This window comes from Papio anubis, chromosome 2, assembly GCF_008728515.1.
Source record: "Papio anubis isolate 15944 chromosome 2, Panubis1.0, whole genome shotgun sequence".
In the NCBI taxonomy this organism is placed as follows: Eukaryota; Metazoa; Chordata; class Mammalia; order Primates; family Cercopithecidae; genus Papio; species Papio anubis.
The window spans coordinates 94,391,412-94,410,471 of NC_044977.1; the positions used below are offsets into that span (position 1 = coordinate 94,391,412).

At 41.3% G+C, this 19,060-nt stretch overlaps 1 protein-coding gene across 5 annotated transcripts in view; it reads right to left on the reverse strand.

Moving 5' to 3' along the window:
- Positions 1 to 19,060, reverse strand: part of CCR3 (C-C motif chemokine receptor 3) — a 91,351-nt gene that overhangs the window by 16,959 nt on the left and 55,332 nt on the right. For all 5 annotated transcript variants that reach the window (XR_004182176.1, XM_017955501.3, XM_021934483.2 and 2 more), the window contains exon 3: positions 1,243 to 1,379. The gene's annotated coding sequence lies outside the window, so the exon portion shown is untranslated. The remainder of the gene's footprint in view (positions 1 to 1,242; positions 1,380 to 19,060) is intronic.

Consider the following 19,060-nt stretch of genomic DNA (forward strand, 5'->3'; position numbering starts at 1 on the left):
CTGCCCTTCACCCAATTTATTCTGCTGTACAGATCTGCTTTTTTCTTATTAAGTCATACACAGGGCTCACCTTTCTTCTCCCAGAAGAGCTAACTCAGCCTGCCTGGTTCAATGTAATCATCACCACTTTCTGGAAACACCTGCACTTCAAAAATATACTTCAACTTATACCACAACCATGTGGAAGACCCCATATTCCCACCACTCTCACTTGAAGTACTTGTCAAAGTTAGCACTCATCCTCTGTCAATCCAGGCATTTCCAGAAGAATTGGTGAGGCTTTCTAGCTCTACCCTCTAACACAGACAACCTCGTTCACCCAGAAGAAAAGACATCAAATCAATCAACTGACTCATCTAGTAGCTTGACTTAGTGTGGATTTTCAATGAAAACTTCAAATAAATACATATATTTCCACACATACATACTTAATGCACACACACATATGTGTTACAATCAGCCCTCTGTATCCATGGGTTCCACATTTGTGTATTCAACCAATCACGGATCAAAAATACCTGAGAAAAAACTCCACAAAGTTGCAAAAACCAAGCCTTGAATTTGCCACGCAGCAAGTGCTATGTCGACTCCACATGAATGAAGTGCTGTGTACACATTGTATTAGGTATTACAAGTAATCTAGGTATGATTTAAAGGGTACTAGAGGATATTCATAGGTTATCAGCAAATACTACATCATTTTATAAAAGGAACTTGAGCATCTATGGAATCTGGTATCTGCAAGGGTCCTGGAACAAATCCCTCACAGATATCAAGGGAGGTCTGTATATATATAAAAATGTATGTATACATATACACATATCTAAATTATATTTTCACTGACTATTTCTTACAAGTCAATATAAAGAAACACAAGCTATTAAGTGTAAGCTCTTTGGAGTAGTCCTATGCACAATAGTTGAGAATTTGTGAAAGTATAGGAGGGTAACATGGGCACAGATGTTGACTAAAGAGGTATAAAGGGCCAAGTTTGGGTGAGTGCTACACGCAAACATATCATTGTGTGAATGGGGGACAGAAAGGGGAAATTAGAAAAAACAAGAAGAAAATGGAGATATGTGGCCATATCTTCTCCCACTCTGGCCCCATACTACCTCTAAATTGCTGTGTACCTTCCTTTTCCTCCCCCCTAAATCCAAGAGCACTGCTGGAAGTTATTACTTCCACCTGCCTGGACCCCTCCTTGTTCCACCTCCCTTTTCCTGGAAAAGCGACACCTACCTGAAAATCTCTTCTAAGTAAAAACTTCTGTTGTATTTCAGTAAGTTCTTGCCCAGATAAGCACAAGAAGACCAGTGGCACCTGCTAATTTAGTGAAGTCCTTGATATGCCCAGTGATAGCTTAGATGTCATCATTCCTGAAACAGAGATACCATCAGATCACAGACATTAGTAAAGTAGTAAACAATGTAAGTATATAACTTCCTGTTTTAAACAGACTAGCTTCTCAGTTTTGCAGGTTTTCAGAAAGATACTTACTTTGATGCAGTTCTTCTTTTTCATGATTGACACCGCATACTAACCACTCGCCTAAGAAATCCTTGCAATGAGTGCTGCTTTAGGGGCTCTTCACCCCATTGGCATTGCTCATTTTTGGTGGTGGGGGGTTGTTATAATTTTTTTTTTAAGACAGTATTTTACTCTGTCACCCAGGCTGGAGTGCAGTGGCATGATCTCAGCTCACTGCAACCTCCACCTCCTGGGTTCATGGGATTTTCCTGCCTCAGCCTCTGGAATAATTGGTATTAGAGGCACACGCCATCATGCCTGGCTAATTTTTGTATTTTTAGTAGAGACAGGGTTTCACCATATTAGCCAGGCTGGTCTCAAACTTCTGACCTCAAGTGATCTGCCTGTCTCTGCCTCCTAAAATGCTGGGATTTCTAATTCTTGAATAAGCATTGATTTGACCCATCAGGAGACAGGATGAAGAATGAAATAAGAATTTCCCAGCAAAGGAATAAACTAATTATTCTGCAGGGTCCCTTAGATACTTGGATAGGGCAAAATGTGGCTGCAAAGGTTTAGACAAGTCTAAAAGACTTGAGTCTGAGTTTCAGTTGTGACACACACAGCTGCATAACCTGGAGGTAGTAATTTAAACTCGCTGTACCTCAGCTTCCTCATCTCTAAACTGGAAATAATGATATTTAAGTCATAGCATTGCCATGAAACTAGCTAAGATAAGTATGTGAAAAGTCTGCAGAATATACAGGGCTAAGCAAATGTAAAGCATGGGTAGAATGCCACTGTGACATAAGTGTCACAGGGCAGAGCCATGTGCCTACTGTATGCACTGATGTGTCCCTTGGGACCTAGCATGGTACTGGGCACAGAGCATGTATTCACCCAATATTTGTGGGAAAAACTCTGACTAAGCATGATGTGAAGAAAGAATAGGGAGAGAATTTGAGAGAGAGAGAGAGAGAGAAGAAAGGGAGTAAGGGGCTCAGTTTCTACCTCAATCAGAGTGTTGGTGATCAGAGACAACAGAGACCTGATAAAATATCAAGAATGCTCAAATATAGTTAAAGCATAACCAGTGAAACATTTCACTATTTAATCCACAGCATATTCAATATAGCATATTCAAATTGGCTAAAACAAAATTTTGGAGTGGTGGTAACAGCCTAGACTTTGCTGCTGGACACTTGAGTACAAAACCTACCTTTACCGCTTAATAGGGATATCACCTTGGGCAAGCTACATAACCTCTGTGTGCCTCAGCGTGTGCTACTGCAAAATAATGTAGCAATGCCTAGCTTGTAGGATCTGTGTGAGGAGTAAATAAATTAGGACTAAGTGGAGACCAGTGCGTGACATGTGGACAATGTCATGAAAATATTTATCATGGTTGTCATGACAGATCCTCTCATTGAGAAAAAGGCATTCACTCAGGGTGGCCTGAAATATAGCATAATATCTTGTGCTCTGATTCAGCATGTGGGATGTCAAATGCAAGTTCTATGGGGTTTAGAAAACAGGACCATGTGGGTTGAAGCGACTGGGAACGGCTTCGTGGAAGAGAAAGGGCCTGAGGGATGAATAGAATTTGGCCATGTGGAAGGGGTAGGGAGAGTTTCCAGGAAAAAGGAAGTAGAGCTACCAAAACCAAGAGGTGAGGTGAGCTTGGTCCCTGTGCAGGGGTAGGCAGGAATGAAATTAGGGAACAGATATGCTTGCGTCCTAATACCAGGAGCCAAGAGCCAGGGAGATTAATACATATACACACATGCACATTTTAAAATGTGTAATACATTATATACATCTGTTAGGGTGACACACATTCAGAAGCTCCAGCCCTGTAGAGCATTCAGAGCCACCCACAGGTCTCTGGCAGAGGGTGGAATTTTGTGGGCCCATTATGGTGCATCTGGCTTCCACTCCTTTCACTTTATCTGGGGAGTTTTATCCCTAGATCACATGACATGCCAACAGGTGGTTGATGACATCTGAAGACAGGAAAGCCGTGGGCCTGGCAGAGGTAGTGGGCATGGAGCAAAGAGTGGAGGGAGATACGATTGCTGGTTTTGGCTAGATTATAAAGAGGTGAGGAGTTCACAGTAGATTCCATGGAAATGTGGGAGCTATTAAAGGATTTTGAGTGATAGTACCAGTACTACCTGATTTGAGATCAGTGCTTGAGGGTTTTCAGAATATTCCACATAAATTTTCTGGGTGGAAATCCCACAATGACCTTTAAAGTTAACAGGGAGATTGTCATCCCAGAGCTGCCTCCATTGGGTGCCATTCACAGTGTAATCAATGCAAACTGCTCCCCCTGAGACTATGCAGTAGACCAGAAGGAGGAGCAATACAGGTAATCACCTAACTTGTGGATAAGGGAATTGAGGTCAAGTGATCTGTCCAAGGTCACACGTGACTAAATGATGGAGCAGGAACTCCAACTCCAGCCTCCTTAATTAGCACTCTGTGTTCTCACCAGTGGTGAAATAGAAGGTACCCGGGATTTAGCACCAAACAGACCGGGTTCACTTCACCCATTTACGGCTCATACAGATGAATCATTTAGCCTTCCTGAGCCCTAATTTCACCATCTACAGTGGAAATTTTGGCTGAGATAAAACACATGGTAGGAGCTTGATAAATAATCACAATTACCAAATGACATCTCTGCAGAGTTGAAACTATAACAAAGCATTCTTCATCTGAAATCAACAAATTTTAGTATTTCCTAGAAGGTTACAAAGATTTAAAAAGTATTTGGAAATTTCTGTAAAGAAGCTACATGCAAAAGATTTTTAACAGCTAATTCATAAGAGATTGTAAAAATTCATTCACTTCCATTTCTAGACCTTGGAGAAAAACAAAGAGGACAGGGGACAGAATTTTTTTCTGACATTTTGCAATACGGAAGATTCTTGTAAGAATCTCTATGATTTCCCTCATTAGTTTTTCAGTTAACAACGTATTGAAGAGTCATTTGCTTGCACCCATTTTAAGTGTACAGGTCAAGAAATTCAACAATTGCATACCTCTCTGAATCACCATCATAATCAAATATAGGACATCTTCACACCTCAAAAAGTACCTTATGCCCCATTTCAGTCAATGACTCCCTTATCCCCTGTCCCAGGCAACCGCTGATCTGCGTTATGTTGCTCTAGCTTAGTTTTGCTTGTTCTAGAATATCGTATATAAATGGCATCATGCCATATCTACTCCTTTGTGTGTAGCTTTTTTCTCAGCATAATGAGTTTGAGATTCATTTGTGTCATTCCACGTACCAGTGATTGTAGGGTCCCCCAGGTCCCCCCACTTTTTTCTCTGTCTCACCTGAGAAATAGAGAGTACCTTGACTACCCTGTGACTTGGCCAGCTTTGTGTTGTCTTCTGTGGCTTGAACTCAGGCTGGGGACTTGAAGACTTCCAGGCACTAATAAAGGTATTCAGGTTATTGCTAAAGCACTAAAAGAAGTGATCCCCAGCCCTGAGCCAAATTCTGTAAACCCTCATATAAACTCCATACCCTGATCCCTTCGTGGCGGACATAGCTAAGTAGAACATCTCTTTTTCTCACTGTCTGTCATGAGAACTGCTGCAACACTTTGTGAAGTTTCCCTAGCAAATACACTGTACTCAACATTAAGAAACCAGCCCAATAAAAAAGATCTGAATAGACACTCCATCAAAAAAAAAAAAAAAAAAGTATAGATGGCAAATAAGCACATAAGATTGTCAACATTGTTAGTCATTAGGAAAATGCAAATTAAAATTGCAATGAGATACAACTACATACTTACTAGAATACCTTTTTTTTTTAATTGACAATATCAAGTGCTGACAAGAATACAGAACACTAAAACTAGTGTTTTCATACATAGCCAGTGGGAATGCAAAAACGGTATAGCCACTCTGAAAATAAGGCAGTTTCTTATAAAATGCACTACAATTCAAAGCAGCTCATTATGTGTTTAAAGAACTAAAAGTGTCAGTCTGTCAGAACATTGGAGCAACTTTCAAGTAAAGCAGTTTGGTTCTCAGGAATATGTAATTGAAATAGAGAAAAGATCTGAAACTATGTGTTTAACCAACTAGGAAACGTAAGCAGATCTTGGTTTCTTTCAAATGTGTAGAAATTATTCTCTCAATCTTGAAGGTGGTAAGAAGATCAAAATCAGGCACCTGGATTATGAAAAACAGTATTCTGGTTACTGTAGCTTCATACCAAATGATCTTAAAATGTAACAGCTTATATTGTAACCCAAACAGCATGGTGTTGGTATTAAAACAGACACATAAACCAATGGAATGAAATAGGAGCCCGGAAATAAATTAACGCACTTACAGCCAACTTATTTTCAACAAAGGTGCCAAAAACATACATCGAGGAAAGGACAACCTCTTCAATACGTGCTTCTGGGAAAACTGAATAGCCACATGCAGAATGAAACTGGACCCCTATCTGTCACAAAAACCTACTCATAATGGATTAAAAATTTAAACGTAAAACCTAAAACTATAAAACTACCAGATGAAAGCATAGGGAAAATGCTTCAAGACGTTAATCTAGGCAAAGCTCTTGTGGCTAACACTTCAAAAGCACAGGCAACAAAAACAAAAATAGACAAATGGGACGGTATTAAATGAAAAAGCTTCTGCATAGTGAAGGAAACAACCAACGGAGTGAAGAGACAATCTATAGAATGGGAGACAATCTATAGAATGGTTTGCATATAGAAAGGCTACAGTGAATGGTGAGGATCGAGTTGACCAGGTTCACTCACCAGGTGGAGGGCTCGCTCCCATGCATAGCCCCCATTCCCATATCCCACTCCTTTTCTCCTGAAGGGAGCTCAAAGTGTCTACACCTGGCTTCTCTCCACCCCTTTACTGGTGAATGGTTACTGTAGCTTCATATCAAATGATCTTAAAATGTAACAGCTTATATTGTAACCCAAACAGCATGGTGTTGGTATTAAAACAGACACATAAACCATTCACCAAAGAACTAATATCCAGAATATGTACAAGGACCTCAAGCAACTCAACAAAACAACTGGAGATCTATCAAAAAGCTAAATATGGAACAAAGGTACCTCCAGCAGTCCCATTATTGGGTATTTTTACAAAGGAAAGGAAATCAGTGTATCAAAGGGATACTGCACCACCGTGTTTATTGTAGCACTGTTCACCCTAGTTAAGATATGGAATCAACCTAAGTGTTCATCAATGGATGAATAGATAAAGAAAATGTGGTCTATATGCACAATGAAACATTATTCAGCCATAAATGAATGAAATCATGTTATTTGCAGCAACATGGCTGGAACTGGAGGTCATTATGTTAAGTGAAATAAGCCAGGCATAGAAAGACAAATTCACAAGAGGTAATTTGAATTGACTGAGAGGCAGCTGCCTCCTTTCTCTCCTCAGGTCTCCCCTTAGAGCTGCCTGCAGAACAACTTTCCAGGATCCCTGGCCTCACACCCACTCCCCTCTTCCTCCCCTGATGAAGAATCTTCAGCCATGTGCTATTGCATCTTAGCTGAAGTCCAGACTCTTGGGACTGAGGTTTTGAACTCTTCTGAGCCTGCTGCCTCCCCTCCCACTAGGGTCCCACTGTGTGCTGCCCCACTGTGTGCTGCCTCTCTCCAATGCTGCTGGGAAACTCTGGGCATCCTCGGGACCACAGTGTGAGGGAGCTTGACAACCAGCAGTCCCAAGAGGGCCAGCAGAACCAGTGGAGAAGCATTAGAGGAACTGGAAGCCTCTGGTCTGCAAAAGAGAAGATAAGAAGTCCTCTAGTTGGTTTTTGTTATTATAGAGGTGACATTTCCTGTGGGCAGTTTGACGCAGCCCAGGGTGGAGAGGTTACATGGAGGCAAACTTCTATCCAATGCAACAACAACAGTGTCAGCAGGACTTCCTGAAAGGTGAGCCGTCCTGGGAGCCTGTCTATGGGGCTGGTGGAGCAGAGCCCATGTGGCTTTCTACCTGCCATGCACCACCATGGTGAGGGCAGCTCTCAGCAGCTGGTGTCTTCCCTTTTCTCTCTGCTGCTCTGAGTTCAACTATCATGAGGGGCACAAGGTCAGAGATAATGAAGTCTATGCGTTTTCACGTCTTTCCACGAGGTCACACTTTTGCTGGTGCTGTTTCAGTCATAAAAGCCACGAGCTGCATGGAGTTCCCAAGGAGGCAGTTCCCCTTGGTACCACCTATTGACTCTGTAGTCAGAGCCACAGGCACACAGGCTCAAGCCACTCCCCAAGTCAGTCAGTATTGCAAACCATACATCATAGTATACTTAATCAATATATAAATGTTATAGATTAAATATTCCACATCAAACAAAGTAACATTTGACATCAAGAGAAAAGGGATAGGAAAAAGAGTTAACAAACCAGTTCAGGGAGAGCAACATGAACAAAAATAATGTTCTGGAATGCCCCAGGTGCCAGTCAGTATCAACATCTTTCAAGAAAGAGTATTTGACATGCATAGAGCCTTCGGCGGCAGAAGCCGTGTGCTTATCACAAATGACAGCAAGACAGCATCTGTTAAGTCGGCTGTTTTGAGCTGCTGAAGTCCTGCTCTTTTATGGCCAGTCCTCTGGTGAGGGCTTATAGTGGAAGAGTATGTTTGGTTATGTCCTTATTTGCTTGAATGCAGTGTTTTGATCAGGCAAAAACATCTGGTCCTCGATGCCTTTTGAAATGTAAAATGGTCTTTTTCCAAGATGGAGTTACTTATGTCAAGGGCGCTGTACACACTGACCTGCAGTCAAGATTCAGTTTCTCCACAAAGGTATCTCTTTCTGCTTAGAAAGAATGGACTCCAATCCCAGTGAGTTATTACCAATGTGAAAGTTTCAACTTCCTGGTCTGTAAATGATCATGACAGTACCTGCAGGGATGTGAGAATTGGGTGAGCTAGCCTATGAGAAGCACTTCACCCGCTCCTGGCTTGTAGGAATTGCTCCTCCAATGCTAACCATGATATCATGTGTTGTTATGTCTTAATGTAGCAGGCCTTGGTACTCACCTCCCCTTCCACACTCCTGTGGCATTTATTGCCTACTTAGTCTTCTGGTGCTCAGTATCCTCTGGAGAGAAAGAAGCCCTTCCCTCTCCCCTGCCCCCTTTATTGTCTGGGGTCTGAGCAAGTTAAGACATGGGGGGTGGGGGAGTGACGGAAAAAAGAAACCTGTTAATTAAACCACAGAACTGGACAAATGTATCTACTGAGCCACAGGCAGCTCTCTTTCAAGAGGAAGAGGAGCAGAGCTGGGCTAAGGCTTCCCAGCTATTCTTTCCAAATATGACCAATTTAAAAGCCATTCCACCTCCAGTAAAGGGGTGGAGAGAAGCCAGGTGTAGACCCTTTGAGCTCCCTTCAGGAGAAAAGGAGTGGGATGTGGGAATGCGGGCTATGCATGGGAGCGAGCCCTCCACCTGGTGAGTGAACCTGATCAACTCGATCCTCACCACTCACTGTAGCCTTAGAACTCCCCAGAAGTGATTTAAACAACCAAAGAGATTCATTTCTTCATAAAACAAGCTAAATGCTGGTGATGGTGGTAGAAGGAAAGCCATAATAAAGGGATCTTAAAAAGTGGTGGTTCTGCGGCAGAAAACACAAATTTGGGATAAATTATCGACAGGAACATGGATTTCAGCAGTGACTCAGAGCTTCATGGGAGGGACTCTACTGTGTGTTCCACATACAAACAAGGGAAACCAGGGGGCATTTTGTGGGGTGCTCCAGTTAGGGCAATGAGTGGTCATCAACTGCAAGACTAAGCTTTATAGAATGTTAAAACGAGGCTTAATTAATGTGAGGATAAGCACAACCACATAAATTCTTGATAGAAATACGGCTCCAGATAAAATCTGGAGCCCGAGTGGACTCTGAAAGGGTAGGTGGTCACTCTGGGAGATCTTGGATCTGATGCTTCACAGATGTCAAGGATCCTCCCCTGGGCTTTCTTGGGTGTCAAGAGCCCTCAGACCTTTCAGGTTGAAGCTTCTCATGAACTACCCATTGATTAAACCAACGAGTCCATCCCAGTGCATTTCATGTCTCTTAGGATAAAAGCATGCACTGTTAGAAAACACTCCTGGAGACTCACCGTGCATTAAAGGCCCCTGAGAAGTCCTGTAGTGATGAATCTGTTTAAAACATTCCTAATCCAGCATTTCTCAAACCTATTTTTAACTTAGAAAAAAAAACACTTTTCAAATAACAAGTGTTAGCATCTCTCAAGGTCAGGATGCCTCAGGAGCACTCTGAGCAGTGCCAGCCTGATGCATGCACAGGCACTACAAGGGCATACTGCCCCCTGTCCATTGTCTCATCTTGACGGGGTATCCATTGCAGCCCAGGAAGTGGCAGGACGCTCTTGCAACCCTGCTACCTTACCCCTGTGTTGCCGATGGGGAAGCTGAGACTCAATGAGGGACTTGACAAAAGCCACAGAGAGTGAAGGGCAGAGCTGGTTCTACCCCAGAGCTTGGCCAGGACTGGGCTAGCCACGTGGTGCTCTGTATGGTACTGCCGTCTGAAGAACAGTTGCCTGTTGCCCTTCAGCCAAATGTGAGGATGGCGTCAAACCTGAAGGAAACCAGAACCCAAAGTGGTTTCTCCAAGGTCCAGAATGGCTTGTTCTGTCCTGGCTTTTCCTACTATGGGAAAGAAATTTTTGGTGCTTCTTTTGGGGCTCTTAGTTCACAGGACAAACAGAGGAGTGTGGGAAAACCCAACCAAACACGAATTTCTTCCAATCTCCCAGATTTTCACTGCCACATTACACTGAAGCAGACACATTTCTGGGGGGGGTGGGGAGAAAAAAAAAGCCAAAGAAACAACAACAACAACACACGCAGAAGATAGCTTAGGAGTATGGGAACATGGGAGGGGAAAAACAAAGGACCTCAGAAATAGGAAAGGGCCAGAAATTTTTTGCAGGAGAGCATAGGTCAAGCCACAACCTTGAGCGTGTGAACGGAAACTATTGCCAGAGCAGCAGGGAGAAGTGCAAAGCTTCCTTCAATGCACCCACCTTCCTTCCTGGGCACCAGGGCCAGAAATGTGGGGCTCCAGCCAGACTTGTGTTCTAGTGAAGTTAGTGGAAAGACTTTTGTGGCCAGCAGGGCCCCTCTCTGGCATGTTGGCAGTCCTCTGTATTTCTGTGTTCCCTCCACTGACAGCACGCCACCTTCCTGTGAAACCTTTACAAAAAGGACTATGGGCCGGGTGCGGTGGCTCACGCCGGTAATCCCAGCACTTTGGGAGGCCAAGACATGTGGATCATGAGGTCAGGAGTTCCAGACCAGCCTGGTCAACATGGTGAAACCCCGTCTCTACTAAAAATACAAAAATTAGCCAGGCGTGGTGGTGCACGCCTGTAATCCCAGCTACTTGGGAGACTGAGGCAGGAGAATTGCTTGAACCTGGGAAGCAGAGGTTGCAGTGAGCCGAGATTGCGCCACTGCACTCCAGCCTGGGCAACAGAGTGAGACTCCATGTCGGAAAAAAAAAAAAGGATTATCCCCCGATAGATAGCCTATTCTGCAAAAGAGACAGGAGTGAGAATGTGGAAGCTGTGCTATTGGGGGAGGTGGTGGGCTTCCTGTGATTTCAAGATAACAGGCAAACAGAGTCTAGCATTGACCTGGGCCTTGATGTTTACCGTCAGTGCAACATCACATCCAGAATGGCACCAAGGATGGGTCAAACCACCGGTGCAGCCATGAACATGCCCCTCCCACTGCAGAAAGCCTAAGACCCCTCTGCAGATGGAGACCAATGTATCCAATGGGATACTGAGGCAGGCCCAATCCTGAGAGATGCACTGACATTAGCTTAAGGACTCCCAAGTGGCTATGCCAAACCTTCCTCAGGCTGCAGAGCAGTCTAGGATGCGTCTGCTCCCCCTTGGCTCCCCTGCTACCTCACTGGGGTTCTGCCGGCTCTCCCAGACCTTCCCGCTCCCACCCACTTTTCCTCCCAGGTGCTTTTCCAACAAAATCTTTCCCTGTGTAAAACCTGCTTGGTGGCTACTTTTGGAGATCTGGACAGACGTAACCTGCATGTTCAAATTAGCTTCAGAATATTCCTCAGATCCCTTCAGGGCATTCTCGTGAGGGATTGTGTTGTTGCTGTTGTTCCTCTAACCATTCTGTGTGTTTCATTTTGCTCATTTACTTTTTTTTTATAAGGATATCAAAAATCTAGTATCAAACTCAGTCAATAAATATGATGATGAAGAAAAAAATTGAACAATGATTTAGAAATGATGCAGAAAATACACTTCTTTCTCCAGGATATGGAAAATACTTCCTAATTAAATGCAAAAACAATGCACTTCCAATAAACAGAAACAAATTCATATAATGTTCCCCAAGTAGAAGATGTGAAGTCCTTATTTCCGTGGTACCTCACACTGTCACATGGGCCCCTGGAAATGTAAGAGAGAAGTTGGGGCAAGCAAAGAGATGGGATAGATCAATAGACAAGAGAAATGAGATAAGAGGGGTGGATGAATAATGGATCTTTTTAAAAAACCACTTTGTTGAGGTATAATATACAAAAAGCTGTGCATATTTAATCTATACAACTTGATGAGTTTGGAGAGAAATATATCCCCTTGAAACCTTCATCATAATCTATACCATAAACATATCTATCACTGCAAAAGTTTCCTCCTGTCCTATTTTTATTGTGAGTATTACTTTAACACGAGATCTACCCTCTTGACACCTTTTTAAGTATATGACACAGTATTGTTAGCTAGAGGCACCACGGTGTTCAGTACATCTCTAGGACTTACTCATCTTGTATAACTGAAACTTTGTGCTCGTTGACTAATAGAGATAGATAGGTAATAGATATTGAAGCTAATTCCTCCTTTTCCTACAAGTAACAACCAGAAATGTTTCTTATTGTGGGAAGATGTAATCTCTGCTTAGTTCACGCCTGAGTAATAAAGTGTTTTGGAGGCTTCTATAAACTGCAGTGGCAATCAGGACTCTCAGAAGGTCATGTGGGGAGGGGTGCACAGTCCATTTTCATATGGAGTGCTGTTTTGCATCCCATCCATAAGATTCATCTGGGCACTTTTAAAACTTATCAAAATCTGGGCCGGGCACAGTGGGTTACGCCTGTAATCCCAGCCCTTTGGGAGGCCAAGTAGGGCAGATCACGAGGTCAAGAGATCAAGACTATCCTGGCCGACATGCTGAAACCCCGTTTCTACTAAAAATACAAAAATTAGCTGGGCTTGGTGGTGCGTGCCTGTAATCCCAGCTACTCAAGAGGCTGAGGCAGGAGAATCAGTTGAACCCAGGAGGCAGAGGTTGCAGTGAGCCGAGATAGCGCCACTGCACTCCAACCTGGGTGACAGAGGGAGAGTCCGTCAAAACAAACAAACAAAAAAACAAAAAACTTATCAAAACCTGTTTTGAGCCGTGCAAATCCTGAATGAATAAAAACATGTGCCTAGGTCCCTGCCCTGGAAAAGATCAGAGGGCCAATGTGGAGGGTAGAGGAAAAGTGCCTCAGTCCTTAACACCAGACAACATTAATGGACCCAGGCTCATGAACTAGGACAGTGATCAGGAGGACAGGGCAAGGAGGTAGATGAAGGGGCTACATTTACATCATCAGAGGGGCTGGGCACTCTGCTAAGGGCTTTAGGTACCCTGTCTTGTTCAAACCCTTCAGTGACCCTGGGAGATGACAGCGTTTCTTTTTACCAGTTCACAGAGGAGGCACTGAGGTGAGTTTGTTAAGCAACAGGCCCAAGATCACACAAGCAAAAAATGGTGAGGCTTGTCCTGGAATCCAGCTCTATCAGATTAGTACCCAGCCCTAACCACTCTGCCTGCTGCCTTCCTGGAGGTCCGTTGATGTGGCATGAGGGGTTACATAGGACCAGGTGGCCTGAGGGGTGGGTGGTGGAGTATTTCTGTTCACTCCAGGCTTTCCATTCCGCTCCAGAGGCCCATGCCCAAGATTCAGGAGTTTAATTTTATGTCAGAACATCTCTGCTTTAACTCTACACTTCTCTTTAATAAAGAAAATCTGAAGAAAACTTGCATATTGTGACTTCATTACAGAAAAGAATGAGTCCTCCTTCTAGAAGGAGAGTGTCACGGATATTGGTGGGGCTCTGCTGGACCCTGTGGAGTCCTTCTTACCCTTCCTATGCACCCCTTTCTGTTTCCATGTTCTTTGCTTCCAGCTGTTTGCACTTATGATTCTATCAAGACCTGCCCTCTGACTACTGAAGTGGTTTAGCCCACAAAGCCAAAAGGAATCTCTCCAACTTCCTTGTTTTGTGTCAGAATAGACTCTGAGGCATAACCTAATGCTCCTGAGTCCAGGGTCCACCAATGGGATAAGGGCTACCCTAAGGGCTGTGCCTGGGACCACGCTCTTGCTTGGCCTCCTCCCTCTCTGTCCCGCTTCTCTGACTCCTATGCTGTTTTTTTTTCTGAGCACATTTTCTTAATAAATTGCTTGCACATGAATCTTCATCTCAGCATCTAGGCTCATGATCTAAGACAAGGAGTTTACCATGTATGGGTTCTGTTGTTGTTTTAAACAACTTATTGTGATAAAATGTATGTATAATAAATTGCATCAATTTAATGTTTATGATTTGAGGAATCTTGACAGCTGTACACATCTGTTAAATAACTTCCATAATCAAGATTCATAATATTTCTCTCACCTCCTCCCACCAGAGATTCTTTGTGTCCCTTTGCAGTCCATCCTGCCCTCCACCGCCAACTCCAGACAATCACGACTTTCCAGTCCTTAAGCTCAGTTCCGTTGCAACCCACTGCCTGAATATTTAAGGCATTTTATATCATCAATGCTGTACATTTTAGGTTTTTGTATGTCAGCATCCCACTTCAAGGTGCCAGTTTCTGTATTTGTTAAGAAAATTACATAAAAAACAAACTCTGAAATGTACAATGGACTTAAACACTTAGGGGTGTATCCCTTGATTATGTAAAGCTAATCAGGATTGGTAAACATTAATACAGGCTCCTAAGCACCTTTCATATTGTGATTCTGATATCACGAGAGTTAGCATCTGAGATCACAACATACACAACTGCACCACCCAAAAGGAAGGAGACAGTATGAAAGAATGTTCATGAAAGGGCTTTATGGGCTGGCCTGGAAATCGCTCATATCTCTTCTATCTATATACCATTGGCTGGAACTCAGTGATATGACCACACACACATGCAAGACAGACTGGAAATATAGTCTACCTATGTGCCCACAAACTATCAAAGCTCTCACATATGCATATAGCTAGCTGAGCAGGAAAGGAAAAGCTAGAAAGAGGAAGAAGAAAGAGACATTGACACATAGCATTACCATCTTTGATAACAGCAAGTACAACAACAAAATAACAAACACATGATAAGAATACACATAACAAATGTAACACAAGAGAAAGAACAGATGAAAAGAATAACTATCATCTGATGAGCAGCACATGCCAAGTGTTTTATCATCATCACATGTAGCCTCACAACTCTGTAGGTGTCCAGTTTACAGATGAGGATTAAGGCAACACAAGATTATATGACCCACCATGTTTGTACAGTTATCGAGTGGCAGAGAATAGATTTGTACACAGGTATTTTTAATTCCTAAGCCTGTGCTGTTAACATTGGGCAGAATAAATCAACTGTAGGGTTTTTTTTTTTTTTGCCTTCCATGAGAGCCTTGAATATCACCAGCAGATTTCAAAATAAGTCTGGGTACCAAGAAGGTGAAGATTGTGTCATATTATCAAAAGATTACAGAAGGATTAGAGAAGATGGTTTTCACAATTTAGACCTCAGGGCAGATGGCCAGGAAGACACCTGCACCACAGATACAAGGGTGGGGTCAAATTCAGCACTAGAAGATAAAAAAAGTTACTCGCTATTTACTACAGCCTCTGCATTCAAAGAAGGGTGACTCAGAGAAAATTCTTATGAGACGAAGGGTGAAGAGGCAAATTTTAAAATTAGAGAGAAAAAATTTTCTCTTTTTTCTCTCTAACAACAGGGATAGAGAGAGTGGGAGGGGTTGTGGGTACAATGTGAGATCTAAGAAGAAAGACCAGGATATCCCCAGTGAGATTGGAAAGGCTATATGGGACTGTGAGGAAGGAAAAAAAGACCAGAAACTGGACAGTAGGTGAGAAAGAGTTTGGGAAAGAAAGACAGAAATGTTAAACAGGGATTTTCAGGAAGGCTTGCTGTATAGTGTGGGATGTTACTTTCCTATTTGTCAGGGTTTGGTCATAAAAATCTTCTCTAGGTATGTTGACCAGGAAGGGGCTTCACATAAAATTTAGATACCTTCACAACGAATAAACTTTTTCAAGTACCTATGGAACATTCACCGATATAAACCATATCCAGGATTTTAGTTTTTTCATTGAAATTATGCCAAGTATGTTCTCAAGCCAAAATGGAACCAACTAAAATATAATAACAGAAAGATAACAGGAAAATCTCTAAACACTTGAAAATTTAAAAACACTTTTAAGTAATTTATGGGTCAAAGAGGAAATCTCAAAGGAAATTTCAAAATATATATAACTAAATGAAAACAAAATAATAATATATCAAGATATGTGGGCTGCAGCTAAAGCAGTTTGAGAGGAAAATATGCAGCACTAAATGCTTCCATTAGAAAAGAACAGTCTCAAATCAATAATCCAAGTTCTTTCCTTGAGAAACCAGAAAATGCAGAGCAAAATTAACTCAAAATAAGTAGAAAGGAGAAAAAATATAAATAAAATTGAAAACAGAAAAACAGTAGACAAAAATCAAAGAAACTTCCATCACAAGGGATGCAAGAGAAAAAAAGTCAAGGAAACAAAAAGCTGGTTTTTAAAAAATATCAAGAAAAGTGATAAACCTCTAGCAAGACATACAAGAGAAAAAGAGAAGACATAAGTCACCAATATCAGAAATAAAACAGGGGATATTACTACAGATTCTTCAGCCATTAAAAGGAATAATAATAGAATACTATGAACAACTTTATTATAAATTCAACCATTCAGAAAAACTAGTTTGTTGAATATTGACACAGATAAAATATCTGTGACAGAATGATTTAACAAAATGTTTTAGCTGGGCATGCTGGCTCAGGCCTGTAATCCCAGCACTTTGAGAGGTTGAGGCGGGTGGATTACCTGAGGTCAGGGGTTTGAGAACAGCCTGGCCAACATGGCGAAACCCTGGCTCTACTAAAAATACAAAAAAAAAAAAAAAAAAATAGCCAGGCATGGTGGCGCACACCTGTAGTCCCAGGTAGCTGGGACTGAGTAGTCAGGAGGCTGAGGCATGAGAATCACTTAAACCTGGGCAGCAGAGGTTGCAGTGAGCTGAGATCATGCCACTGCACTCCAGCGTGGGCAAAAGAGCAAGACTCCATCTCAATTAAAAAAATATATATGTGTATATATTTACATATATATGTTTACATATATTTACATATATATGTTTACCTATATATTTACATATATTTCACCCATTCATGATAAACACTCAGCAAACTAAACATAGAAAGACAATTCATCAACTTGATAAACAGCATTTGCAAAGATATGTCTAGAGATAACATTATACTTGATGGAGAAAGAATGAATGTTTTCCTCTAAGATCAAGAACAAAGCAAAGACATCTACTCTCACCACTCCTATTCAACTGGAAGTTTAAGCCAGTGCAGCAAGACAAGAAAAATAAATAAAAGGCATACAGATTGGAAAGGAGGAAATAAAACTGTCCCTATTATTTAAGAAAGACATAGCAGTCTACACAGAAAATCCCAAGGTCAGCAAGATTATACGAACTAAACCAGCAAACAAAACTCAATCACATTTTCATGTACTAAGGAACATGTGGAAGCCAAAATTAAAAATTTTTGTGCCATTTTCAGTTGCTCCAAAAAGCTTTTAGATTATACTTAGGTATAACTCTAGCAAAGTATATACATGACTTGTATGCTGAAAACTACAAAATGCTGATAAAATAAATCAAAGAAGGCCTAAATAAATATATAGAGATATACTATGTCCATAGATTGGAAGACTCAACATAGTAAAAGCATCAATTCTCCCCAAATTAATCCAAGGTTTAAGGTAATTTATATTATCAAAGTTCCAGTGAAATTTGTATAGCCATTTGTAAGCTTATTATTCTTAAGTTTATATGGAAAGTCACAGGACCCAGAATAGCTAAAATAATTTTGAAAACCAATAAAGTGAGAGGAATCACTTACCTGATTGCATGACTTATTATATAGCTACCGTAATCCAGATAGAGTGATAATGGCAGAGGGATAGACATACTGATCAAAGAACAAATAGAGAACTCAGAACTAGACTCACAAATATGCTTAACTGTTTTTTGACAAAGGTGCAAAGCCATTAAAGGGAAGGATAGTCTTCAAAAAATGGTTCTTGAGGAACTGTACATTCATAGATAAACCAAAAAACAAAATGATCCTCAGCCTAAACCTCACATCTCATACAAAAAGTAACTCAAAATGCAAACAACATATCTAACAAAATATTTGTGTTTAGAATATAAAGCGTTTTCAAAACTCAAAAGCGAAAATTCCAATTAGAAAATGGTCAAAGATATGCACAGACACATCACCGAAGAGGATATACGGATAACCACTAGGCACATGCAGAGACGTTCAATATTATTAGTCTTTAGGGAAATGCAAATTAAAACTACCATAAGATGTTACTACATACCTATCAGAACGGCTGAAATAAAAAATAGTAAAACAAACACTGGCAAGGATGCAGAGAAAATGAATCACTCATATTTTGCAGTTGGAAAGATAAAAAATATAGCCATTATGAAAAAGAGTATGGCACCTTCTCATAAAACTAAATTCGTGCTTATAATATAACCTGGCAATTGTAGCTGAGTAATCCCGAGTAGCTGGGATTACAGCCATGTGCCACCATGCCATGGACAATTTATCTAAAAAATGTTCAAAGATTTAAAGATTGAAATGGTAAGATGCCTAAAGCGTTATGCCTAAATCTTAAGTTTTTGCATGTGCACATATCCATGTAACCACCAGTCAAGACATTACTAGAACCCCAGAATGTTCTGTAGTGCTTCTTCCCAGTCAGTACCCACCTCCATAGGGGTCATGTCTATTTTATTTCTATCACTGCTGATCAGTTTTGACCATTATTGAATTCATTATAAATGAGGTTATGTAGCATGTAGTAGCAATAGTTTGGTCTTTTATATTACTATATGTAGTATTCTCTCATATGACTAATTTATCCATTTTATTATTGATAAGAATTTTGGGCTTTCAGTTTGAGACTACTATGAATAAAGTTACTAACAACATTCTTGAACACATCTTTTGGGTTTATATGCACTTCTCTTGGGTATTTACCTGGAAGTAGACTTGCTGGGTCACAGGGAAAGTACATGTTTAGCTTTACATGCAGTCAAACAGTTTTGCAAGTGGCTGTACCAATTTATACTTGCACCAGAACCGTGTGAGAGTT